The following is a 12938-nucleotide window of genomic DNA, read 5'->3' as shown; positions in this document are numbered from 1 at the left end:
CAGAGCTGCAGCAAGCCTGAGAGCAGTGCCCTGCACTGTGCTTCCCTGGTTTGTGGCAGTCTGTCTGGGAGGGCAGCTGCTTAGTCACAGGCTGCAGCGTGCCAGACCTGAGTCATGAGTTTCAGCACTCGTTTCTGTCCATGGCCCTTCACTAGATCACAATCAATCTGGGCATCACAGGAGACTTTCCAGGGTAAGTGTTCTGGAGCCACCAGAGGTTTACAGCGGTACCAGCCTTCTCAAGCCAAGACATGATTCATTAGCTAGCAAAATCAAATATTTGTACACATAGCTTAAGTAGCAAAAAAAAAAAAAGGGTCTCTTTATCTAGCCTGCCAGCTGTCCCCGGTTTAGTACAGTGGCTCCCTGCACTTTGCCTGGAGTACAGATAAAAGTTTTTAGTGGCAGCCCCATGATCTCAGATTTGATAATAGGCTCACCCAACTCCAAAGGAGTCTCCCTGACCAGCAACCATGTAAGGCTTTAATGTGACCGAGACAGTCTCCAGAGCATGCCACGACCTCCCCACTTACAGGCTGGCAATTCTTACACGGTCATTCCTGCCAGACTAGACATGATTTAGTGATCCTCGTCCAGCCCATGCAATTATGTGGGAAGAGGCCAAACCACCAAGACCAAGAGTCAGCAATTTTTAATTTAGTGGGTATCTGAGTCACACACCAAAAAAAAAATAATTCTAAGTGCTAACACTAAATATGGTACCAGTTCTCCCTGTCTCAGACAGCTGCCTCAACTTTCTGCCTTGGTTTAATTTATCTAAGAATTGAAGATGATAATTTGGCAATAAGCAAAAAAGGTGTCTTTAGGATGCTTAGAGATTAAAACTGCTCTGGGTATTCTGGCTAGTATTAGATAATAAGAGCAATGAATGTATATTCTTGCCTTCAATTAGCTTTGAAGAATACCAAACAAGCAGGACTTCAAAATAATCCTGACAACTTTAGAATGGTATCATCAGTGAAGTATTCCTGGCTTCCACGGATTTGAAGATGCACACAGGATACAACTTCAACACAGGCAAAGGAGTGTCATGATTACAGATGGCTAATGCATCTACTAGATAAATTCATTAAAAAATAGAAAATTCTCCAGCACCCTTTAGCTGAAGTAACTAATCACAACGGCACACCATGACCATGAATGTCAGGAAGGTTCTGTAGCTAGAAATGTGAGATTCAAGAATCTACCAATTCACTCATGTATGAAGATGATCCTGAATCTAAGGTACTCCCATGCAAATTACTTTCAACTTGGGAATATTTAATCACTTCCATTTCTTCTAAAATAGCACTGTGTATATTGTAACCCTGTTTGAAGTAAGGTACTTCAAAATACGTTACACACAAACAGAGATGACAGGTGTCCTCACAGCAACTGCCCAATATGTTTTCACCCACAGCACATAGACAGCACCTGGCTTTTCTTTTACACTGGGGCAAGCAGTTTCAAATCACATTTGAGCCTGACCCAGACTGTTATTGCAAATGACCCGTTATCTAGCATGGCTTTCTATTCAGCATCTCCAAGCTGAGCCTTGGAACTTAAATCCCTAAGAAGCATACGAAAACTTTGTCTTCAATTTGTGGGCATGTGGCAGTCAACATCAAGGTGCTGTGAAGCAAAACTCCCCACTTGTGCTGCTCCCTCCTTATTTTCATTACAAAATTACTCTGAGTGACTTTGGTTTCTGCATGTAACATCACCATTTATTTGAAACTATTACATGCACATATTCATTTTCCCAGATATTTTTGCTAACGATATGCCATGTCTTCTTTTAATTTATGCAAACATGGCTAGACTTTGAGATACAGTGTAATTTTAGATACACATTTCAAAAGGTTCTGTTAGTAGGAGTAAACCTGTAGCAATGGAAAAAGAAAGTTAGGAAGAGGGCTTGGGTTTTGTTTGTTGTTTTTGATAAATTGTTTCCCCCTCCTGTTTAAACCAGGACATTCTGTGAATACTACTGAAAGAGTAATATCACTAGATACCGTTGGAGAATTAGAAGGCAGTACTAGATTTGAGAGCTCTATAAAATGAAACGCTTCCTTATCAGGAAAAGTTCAGCAAATTTCAGCCCAGGGCCTCCCTCATGCTCAGCCAGGGCTTCATGTGTAGAAATCACAACAGTTCTCACAGCAGGCCATATCTGCGCTCTTCCTAAATACTGGTCCTCAAAATAGCCAGGACCATGATGTTCTCCTAAATCCATTTGCTTCGTATTGCAAAAAGCCAGCAGACAGTTAGTAAGACAGCGTTTGAGAACATACAGAGAATGTAAGATGCACTAAAGCCATAAGGCACGTGGAGGCAACTAGACACCTTTGGGCTTCAGAAGACCTTTTATTCCTGTATCAGGTGGGACAGGATCAGGGATTGTTCAGGCAATTAATATAGTCTCTAGGCCCCCAAAATAGCATGTACACATTACCACTCAGTCTTCTGCTTGTGAAGGAATTTATTTTCCTCAATTACATTGTTAATATCCCAGGTAAATAGGTTGTGTGGACAGAGAACTACTCACTCAGGTTACAGCTATTCCTACAGTCAGGAACAGGAATGGTACCAGAACTGTTTCTGGTGCATCTGGCACTGAAAGTAATAAATTATTCAGTAAAGACTGTACAGATTTTGACAACTTAAGAACAATAGTTTCTAAGTATCAAAACTCCATCTGACTTCAGTGGGAACAGAAATGAGCTGTTGCAGTAATTAGCATCAGATCTAAAATCTGGATTATGAGGAGCCCTCAATTAAACTTTGGTGATGATATGCTTATGACATGCTCAAATTATGCTAACACAGCCTTTGAATTTTTCTTAAATCCACTGAGCAACCTGGCTGTTTCCCAACCAGCTGGAAGCAGGTCAAAGTTAGGAAATGCTTCCAGGGCAGGCCCCTGACAGACATAAATAATTACGCTGGAATCGTACTCCTGAGAACTTTAAATTACTCAAAAAATTACCCACATTACACCGCATTTTCTAAATTGACACTTTCTCTCCATATCAGGCTCTTAGTTAAGTAAGTAGTTTAGGTGTTCATGAGAAATCCTGGTTGGAATGATGCCATTTATTCCTCTATTTCAGGAAGAATCTAAAAATAGGAAGGCAGGATAAACGTTGTGTTCTTCTGCAATACTGCTTAGCCCATTCAGCGGCTCCTTACAATACAGTTAAATAAAACAGTGATAATTCCATAACACTATAAAATTAATCTCCATACCCTTACATAGATTTATGTTGCAAATAATCAAAATTTTAAAATAGCTGAAAAGAAATGCATGCAGTGCATATAACTTCCTCTACATCCGTGTATCCACTTTTCCTACTTCATAATTCATGGAGTAGTAAAAATCCATGGAGATTTTTCTGATCATATGTTGCTGGCTTGCTCCCTCATTTTCTCTGTCTAATTGTCTTAAGAAGTGAAATGTACATTGTTGTTATTGAATTTTATACCATGACTGAAACAGTTTCATGGCAAACGCAAAATCCCAGTCAAATGGGATGGGGGCAGTGAAATAATATTTCTCCTAGTGGTGTAACTGTGGAGGATGTTGTAACTTTGCTGGAGAGCTCTGTTTATTCACTTTGTGTTCTGCAACCTCAGAATATATCACTGCTTGTCCTCATTTAACTACTGAACATTAATCAGCCAAAAATATATATTTTGGCTTTGGGAAGTACTCACAAACCACCAGAAAAAGGCCATGAAATACTATTCAGTATGACCCAATCTGAGCTTGGAAGCAAAAACCAGTAGAATCTTCTCCTGTGTTTTTCCCTCTCAATTCAGTCAAACTGTATTATGGTTCCACGAAACTGAGCAAAAGGGATGTCATTCTATTTTTTAAAAATAATTTCAGCTTTCAATGTCTTTCATTGATGGTAAAAAGAAAAATCAAAACCTTCATTGTTTAATTATTCTAATGTACTCGTTAAGACATAGCCTGCCACCTCATCTCATGCTACTCATTTTGACTCATTTGATTTCTATGGAAGCATTTAGATGAGTTCAATTTGCAGGATTATTTGCATCCAGTGATTGCATGGCATGACTGTCACTCAGTTACTTGGGCCACAGTTAATGTCTCTGCAGAACAAAGAAGTGAAACCCAACCACAGAGGATGCCAATGTTCTTAAGCATTGGTGAGACCAGGCTTCCACGGGCACTAATACCAGATCTATGTGCTGTTGGATCAGCCAGTGGCAGAAATTTGGTCTATATCAGGATCTATACAGATCTTATTTTGATGTGATTAAAATAGTAGCAGTATGAACTACAAAGCTTATACTGGCTTGATAATTATGTGAGCTTTATATTGGCTGTCAGAGGACGGGTGATTCCTGCTCTTGTATAAAGTAATTGTAGCACTAAGAGACAATTGTTGATATAAGCAGTACAAGCATAACCCAGTAAGTGTTTTAACAAACCTGAACTGTCAGAGAAACTTCATGCCAGATCAAAGCTTTGAGTCATGCAGCAACACATTTTTAAACCACTTGTAGGAGTCCAAAAGCTGAATTTAGTATTTAGTATTTTGTTAAACCACAATCCAAATTGGTTCCAGCATCACTGGCTCTGTATACCTCCAATTTTCATAGCAAAATTAATAACTTAAATTTAAGTGTGGGTGTGTTTGTTGGTTTTTTTTTTAATTTCAATTCTAGATCATTACCATAAATATGCTTATCTGAAATCTTTATTAAACATGGTCAGGCAGTAAAACCTAACTGTTGGAAAAGTTAGTCTAAGCCAATCTGACATGCTTTTCTCCATATTTAGCCCCTGTGACCCAACATACACATTGATCCATCAATGAATATCTGATATTGTTTGAAGAGCAAACTTTTCTATGGCAACCCAAACCAAGCATGTCAGTGTCTGAGCATTGCTCTGAGCATCAGTCTCTAAGGGCATATCAGTTCATGGTCACTACTATTAATCACCTTCTGCTCGTTTCCAACTCCATCCCACCATATGCCCCCTCCCTGATCAATCACCTGCAGCCACATATTCACCTCAACATTACTGAGATTAATTTCCCTTCACCTTCTGCAGTCCAGAGCTCTTGCTCCCCCCTACAGCACCACACAGACAGAAAAAGACAGTTTTGAGCATATAAGAAGAGATGCATGAAACAGGATAACTTTAAATGGGACTGTTTATGTTCATAAAACTTTTAAAAGAGGATCAGTACTCAGTTCAAGTAAACTATGGTGGTTATTTACAAAAAAAACAACCAGAAACCAACAATAATTCCACTTGGTTTTTATCACTAACAAATTGCAAACTGCAGATGGTAAACTCAAAAGAATTCTACAAGCATCTTCAAGCAAAGAGTAATTTACAAATGTAACAAACTTCCACAAAACAAACACCAGCAGTATCAATCATATTATTTCTTAAGCAATTCCTACTCTAATCACAGTCACATACTAACCATAGCAGTGACTCAAACACAAAGATTGACTTTTGCCATCTGTTTTGAAATTGTTGGACCACCACTTAGAGAAAAAACACAAGCTGGCATTTCTTAAGACTGAGACCATTAGTGAGAGGAGAAACATGAAGTGCTAGTTTGTTTTCTTGCCAAAGAGAATCTTGTGCAAATTTAAAATATGGTAATGTATGAGTGTTTCACAGACACTGTTTATTTATCATTTCGATATCTCTGATCTCAGACTGAGATTTATATAGGTTTTTTCATATGCAGTGTCTCACTCAAAACACCACGCAAATGTGAGTCCATTTTGCCAACAGTGCAAAAAAGATGGTTCTTACACATTGTCCTCAAAGTAATGCGACAGGAAAACAAACATATGACTTTATTAGAAACTGCAGACAATCACAGCAACACAATGTACAAAGCTACTCAATAGAGCCCGGGCACAGATGCACATTGACTCTTGACGGCACTTTTCCTCCAAGTCCGAGGTTGGTTAAGGTGATGATGACCGATGTCCTACCAGCTCCTCTCATCTTTTACACAGTGGCAATGGTGGAGACTGCCCTTTCCTTTCTAGAGCAGAACCTATCTTAATACTGTCTCTTTCATCATCGTTAGAGAAAGAGTCAGTGCTGATTAATTAAAAAAAAATACTTACTACTGTACTCTTCCTCCCATAAGGTGTTAACTACCTGTTTGGGGCACAGCCTTTATACAAGTCTGCACACATGTTCATCAAACAATCCAAAATGGAGCCCCCAATACAAAATAGGGGAGATAGTTTCAGATGGGAGTACCACTAGCAATGAGCTGCAAAACCAAACAGTTTGGGTTCATGTTACCCTTCCATCCATATATCCTTTCAACTGGATTGTTCATTTAACACACTTTTTAAACCAGTCATCACAGTGCTTTTAACAATATCCAGACAGAGGTATGTTTCTGCATTTTTAATGATGCAGTTGGTGTGATGAGTCACAATGCAATAAGTGAAAATGAAGAGTACTGACTCTTGTCTACTAAAACATGTCTCAACTAGATATGTTGTGACAAGATAATTATGCACTGAATAGCATAAGATTATATTAGGAAGCAGAAGTAAAGGGCCTGTTTGTCCATAAAGCTTGAGAAAGATACATAGACACACTAGCCAGATATGATACAGTTAATCAACTCCTTCAAAATATTACCTGGCAGTAAAATGTGTCCCAAACATATAAAAATCTCAAATTCTTTCAGCATAGCAAGAGACAAGATTACATGAGGAGCCCCTGGGCCCTGACTATCATATGCAGAATTGGCCACATCCGTCGGACACCGTTGCAGAACCAGGTCCTAGATCTCATTGGCGTCTATGCTCAGATTAGGATACACTGTTCCTAAATACTGCAACCCCAAACCACAAGCTCATCATTGCCAACACAACCAAGATGCAGCACTTCTAATTAACAGATCAAGGAGTACAGTACTGGAAACAAATATAAATCCCTGTGGGATTTGGTAGGATTTACTCCAGCCCCAAGTCTGTTGAAATTTAACTTTCTTTTTTTTTTTTCTTTTTTGCCTTGTGGACATAGAGTAAGAGTGCAACATTGAGCAGCCAGCGCTACAGGGAAGATGAAGACTCCCACAGCAGCAAGTGAAGAGGAGCCAATGGTATACCCTGGCACTGAAGAAGACAAGCAGCACCTGGCCTGCATTTACAGGACTATAGCAAGTAAATCAAAAGTGATTATTAGCCTCTACTTAGCGCTCACTGGACCACATCTAGAATACTGCATCCAGCTCTGGGACCCCCTTCTCCACCCAGTACAACAAAGACATTGACTAACTGGAGCAAATTCATCAGATGGACACCAAGATGGTTGGGGACTGGAGCATTTGCCCTTTGAAGAGAGGCTGAGTGATTTGGACTTGTTCAGCCCTGAGACAGCTCCTGAGACCTAATAGCAACCTTCCCTCACCTATAAGAAAGTACAGTGCTCTTCAGATCCCTGCCTTACCCCTTTGCATGTAAATCAGGACAGACTCAAAACAAGCTCAGTAAGTCCTTGGAACAAAGAGAAGATATTCACAGTTACTTTCAGCAGTAACAGCTGGGGTTTCATTAGCAAGAAACTGGAAGTGTGAAGTTTTCCATTTGTGCCTGGCTACTGAGCTGAAAACCTACTAGTCAAGTAGTTCAACAAGAAGCATTGCAAAACCAAGTCCCCCTGTGAATGTGAGCCCACGTCCTCAAGCAGCTCACCTCCACAGCAACCACTAGCAGACAAAAGCATTAACTTTGTGGTACTATGCCTGGCTGGCTCCAAATTTGGCACCCCTAGATATTATATTAAAAAAATATATCTTTATTTTTGGACCCTCAGTTTGAAATGAAAAGGAACGGGCTACTTTGCCCCACTTAAATTCTGTGGATATAACTAAGATCAAAACATGTTTGACAGGAACATATCACTAACTGCTCTACCCCTCCATCCCTGATCTAACTGCACAACAAGTTACCTTTCCAAAATTCCAACAAATGAGCTGAAGCTTTCCAAGCAGGAAGTACTTATGCTTTAGATGCAAAATTCCTCTGGTCTTTTTAGTTACTGACAAGACAAAGTTATTTCCTAAAACCAAGTGCAATTTACAGAAAATAAGAACACCCATCCCCCTTATACCCACAACACTTACACTTAAATTAACTTTTCCTTCATCCAACACATTATCAAAAACATATACCTTTATCCTAATGCCAAATAAAACATTCATGGCACACATTTTGGCATTTTTTTCCCAGAGGATGGGAAAAAACTTAAACCCAAATTGTTTATTAAAATGCTTTGTGAAGGGCATGTGTCTTTCAGGCCAAAGCACTCTGAGATGCTTTCTCTCTTAACAGCCTTATTAACAACTAAAGTCAACAGTTCCAAAGGATATTTACCAGCTAAGTTCAAATCTAATAATCACGTATTACTAGCTATTCTGGGAATCCAAACCCACAGACAACTTTGAAAATCTTACCCACAGAGTACCTTTAACATTCAATACAGGGCAGTTACAAATACAACCCTGAAGTACTCGCAGTAAGGAGACTGCCTTCACTAACGCTTCTGAAGTGCTGACTCCTTTTATCAACACACCACATTTCATCTACCACCGCACTGCAAAAGAGCTCTGTGAACAGCTACCGTCCTGTCTTTAGAGTGATTCATTCCCTTCAGAAATGCCCTTGAAATATTACTGCTACAGATGTCATCAGGTGCAGCCTTTGTTTGAAAGTAAGATCAAGAAGTACAGTAACAAAAGCAGAGCTAGCTTTCTCAGCCCTAAGAAACACCAGAACCAAATCCAAACGATTTGGTTTTGTTTTTCTTATTAACTAATACTCAGTTCTACAAAACTGCATTGTAACAAAAAATGCCCTTCAAAAACGCCTTTTATGGAATTACCATCTCTTTATTCAGATGGGAACAACCAAGGAGCATTAAAACAAAAGCAAGAACCAATATACAAAATAACAGTTAAAACAGTGATCAAGCCATAATTTAAATACTTATTTCAGTGCTGTGTCACCCCAGAGTTCAGTTTCTGTCCTGGACTCTGCTTACATAGCTGAAATGACTGATTCATCTAATTCTGCCAGTCAAGACAGAGCCAGACTTCAAAGATGTGTCTTATGACACTTGGCAGAGAAGGAAAACAGTGTGTCAGTCTTTGGGAACTGTTGTACTTTGCGACCAATGTACCATTAACACTAAAACAATACACTAAAAACAGTATAGGGGAAGGAAGAGATTTCTAATGTAGGGAGATGGTTGTTCTCAAGATCAGACTATTAGCTGTACTTCACAATTACCTGCAAGTTGTATTTTAAAAGCCACACTTCTTTTTTTTCACAGGTCAAGAAGAACAACCAAAAAAAATCAGAGCATGAAAAAGCAGCTTAAACACATAAATACATGCCTCAGATCCCAAGATACAGATCTAACCTCTGAGTAACTACAAAGAGAAGTCAGCTCACCCACCATGTCTGAAATTGTGTTAGGACTATATCCTGGGAGTTACAGGTCCACAAATTGTAAGACTTCAGCAGCACTCTGTTTAGAAGATTCCACAAAAGCGTTACTAGCATTTTAGTCCAGGTTTCACAGGTTACCTTCTAGCCTGTTTTAGATGCAGATCAGGGTCATAATTTTTCTTGGAAATTCCAAGGATAATGAGAATTTCAAGAATAATGGTGCTTCTTGCTATCTAGCACCTGTTCAAAGCAGAGACAGCGGCGCTCTCAGCCAATCTCATTTCCCCCAAGAGACACAGGTACTTCCTAGGTGATTCACGGCAATTCACAGAAAGAGGATACCATTTCAAAACAGTTTCATAACATTTAGTTATTTTCTATTCTCTCAGGCTCCATATACTACCTCTAAGTGGAAAACCACACTGCCAGTTTCTTGCTAATGAAAACCTAACTACTGCCACTGAAAGTAATCTTTAATATCCTCTCTTTATTCTAAGGACTATATTTTTATTCTGCCCTGACTTATACCCAGGGGACGAAGATGGAGATAGAGTACTGTATAAAGCCTTGACCACCACAAATAGGTTATAAAAATACCACTGGTTATTACTTTTAGGACCAATTATAAGACATGCAGAGAGAAGCTGTATTAACCTATTTTCAGTACAGTTGCACTACTCCCATTTAAACCCCTAAACTCCAATGTTGGAAATTTTGGACTCTGAAAGCAGCCAGCCTCAGTTTGAAGACTCCAAGACTCTCAGTTCTTCTAGTTGGCGTTAAGGTGCAGAGATGTATGCTTCCTGCACATGATGACACAACTATATAAAAGTGCTTTGGCTTTTTCAATAGGATGATTTTCCAGGTGTCTCCAAAATTAGAAAAACACAGTCAAGCAATCTTGGCCTTGGGCACCATGATAAGGCTTTTCCAAACTTATCTTTTGATTGCATGAAAAGCAGGTATAGATGTAACTGTTTACAAGATCAACAACTCAATTAGAATAGTCTGAAAGGTGCATAGCAACTTGGTAAAAGGCAATGAAGAAGCATTACAAGGATCTGAAATAGGTAGCTCCACAGCTCAATCATCTTTGAAGAGTGGCAAGTAAATATGGCATCATTGTTTTTCTTGATGAAAGAAAAACCTCATTTCATTTCTAAATGAAAACGATGTAGTCTGAGAGCTATTTATCAGGATGATACTTCCTATCCAAGTCAGACAAGCACATCTGAGAAGTCAATCAGCAAGTATCTACTCTTCCCCCCACCCTTAACAGTTCAGCAACAGACTAATCCACATGGTGACCAAAAATTTCTCAGTGGAGGGAGCAGTGCTAACAGTAATTTCTTCCAATATTTAAAAGTAGAAACATTACTTCCCCGTTTGGGCCCATTGTAATAGATTTTTAGCATGTTGGTGTTTATAGCTTTCTCCTTTTCAAGCAGGCAACACATTTCTAAAGGCCATAAAGGCATTGTAAATGACTATGTCTTCATTAGGAACCTGCTTTTGAGATTTGTCCTACCCTTGAAATATAAAATCTGGTATAACCTTTCTTCAAGAATAAATACTTTTAAAATCAAAATTAGTTTGAGCACGCATTAACCTATAAAACAATGTATAGAAATGAGATAAAAAGCCATCAGAACAGCAAATTGCTGCTTTGTCAATAGTCCACAGATCTCAGATAGCTAAATAGTTGAAGTATTTTCTCAATTATCTACTCACACACACAAAATACCAATATTTTTCCAGTAGTTTTTTTTCTTCAGAAGACTACATAGCATTATATAACAAAACCTGTCATAAATGGGCAAAAAATGTTCCCTCAAAAACAAGGGCTTCCACCTATGACTGCACCTCCTCAAATGAAATGGGCCCCTGCAGTCCATAGCACTGCCCATTACAGATAGACATGCATGTTTACAGGTACGGGCTTTTACAGCCCTAGCTAGTTATTAAACTGGCTCCATCAAAAAGTTGATTTCCATTTTCTTAAATAAAAAAATAATGTCCGAGCATGGGTAGAAATGAAAAATTAAATCTACTCCCTCAAAATAAATTGCACCCAAAGCATTTCTTCTTCATCGCTTTGCATTGCTTGTTGTACCAGGTTTTACATTCTCATTAGCTTGTTGGTTGCGTATTTGAGAATTCAAAGATGTAAATCACTATAAAAAAACAAGTATTATTTTGTAAGATCTCTGCAGCAGGGGACTACCAACAAGTGGAAAGCTCTAGAAAAAAGGCCTTCTGAACACAGAGCAAGCACAGCTCCCACCGCTGCCCCGGGAGCTGCGGCTGGCAATCCCACCGGGACAGAGCCCTGCACTAGGGTGGAGAGCACAGGCTGTTAAAAAGGGAGATGCACGCTATTACAAATCTTCTCCCTAGAATTGAAATAGCAGAGAACACGAGCTCACCCACAAAACAAATCAAACGCTTGACCCTCTGAGCTTTTGCAACCCAAGAGGCGCACAGCCTTTACTGGTAAAGAGAAAATGTGCCTAGAAGGGTAAGAGAACAAAAGGAGATGCAGCTCCCGACACAACCACTCCCCGAGTTAAAAACCTCACAGCTGAATCAAAAAGGAGAAACGAGAAAGGCACAAGGTGCTCCCAGGTGCTCGGGGGGCTGAGGGGCGGGCCCCGCTGACCCAGCTCTCCCGAGGCACCCAGTGGGAAGGCCGCCGGTAAGGGCTATACCGCGCCCGGGGTCCCTGCAAAACGCGAAGGCCCCAAGCTCTCCTCTGGGTGCGCAGAGCCGCCTCCCGCGGTACTTCCCAGCGAGGCCGCCCCTTCCTTCTAGGCCTTTACCGGGGCGGCTATGGCAGCTCTACGGACCCAACACCCTCCCACTCCCAGCCGCCGATCGCGGGGCTCGGCCTAGTCCCGTGAGCGCCGCGCTCCGATTGGTGCCGGGCGGGCAGGCCGTGCTGTAAAGCGGCAGGCGATTGGCAGGCGGCCGGCCGCGTGCGGGCGCGGCCTGGCTTTGTACACACGCCGGCTGTGCTCGGCCCTTTAACAATGGGCGAGGCGGGTGGTGCCGCGTGATGGTGGGGCAGCCCTGGGGAGGCCGCGCCGCGCTCAGGTGCCCTGGGCTAGGCCCTGCCGCGGCCGCCAGCCACGCTGCTGCGTGAGGTGAGTGGTGGCACCGCAGGGGTAAGGCGCCCGCCATCCTTTTGCTGGGGGATCGATCCATACGGACGCCCCTTCGCAGCGCTCAGGCTGCCGGCTCCGCGCCCCACTCGCCCGGCCGCGTCCTGTGGCGGGAGGGAGCGGCTCAACGAGCCCCAGCTGCGCCCCGCATGGTGGCCAGCTGGGCTGAGGAGCCGGGGTGGCCCCGCGGCGCTGGTGGCAGCTGATCGCGTTTAACGGGGGGCGAGCAAGGAAGGGGCGAGGGCGGTGCTGGCCGTCCCGTCCCCGCTCAGCGAGCGCCGCTCCCTCCCCTGC

Source organism: Calidris pugnax, unplaced genomic scaffold (genome assembly GCF_001431845.1).
Source record: "Calidris pugnax isolate Ruff unplaced genomic scaffold, ASM143184v1 scaffold4, whole genome shotgun sequence".
NCBI classification, from domain to species: domain Eukaryota; kingdom Metazoa; phylum Chordata; class Aves; order Charadriiformes; family Scolopacidae; genus Calidris; species Calidris pugnax.
Note: the sequence above shows the minus strand (reverse complement) of the source record.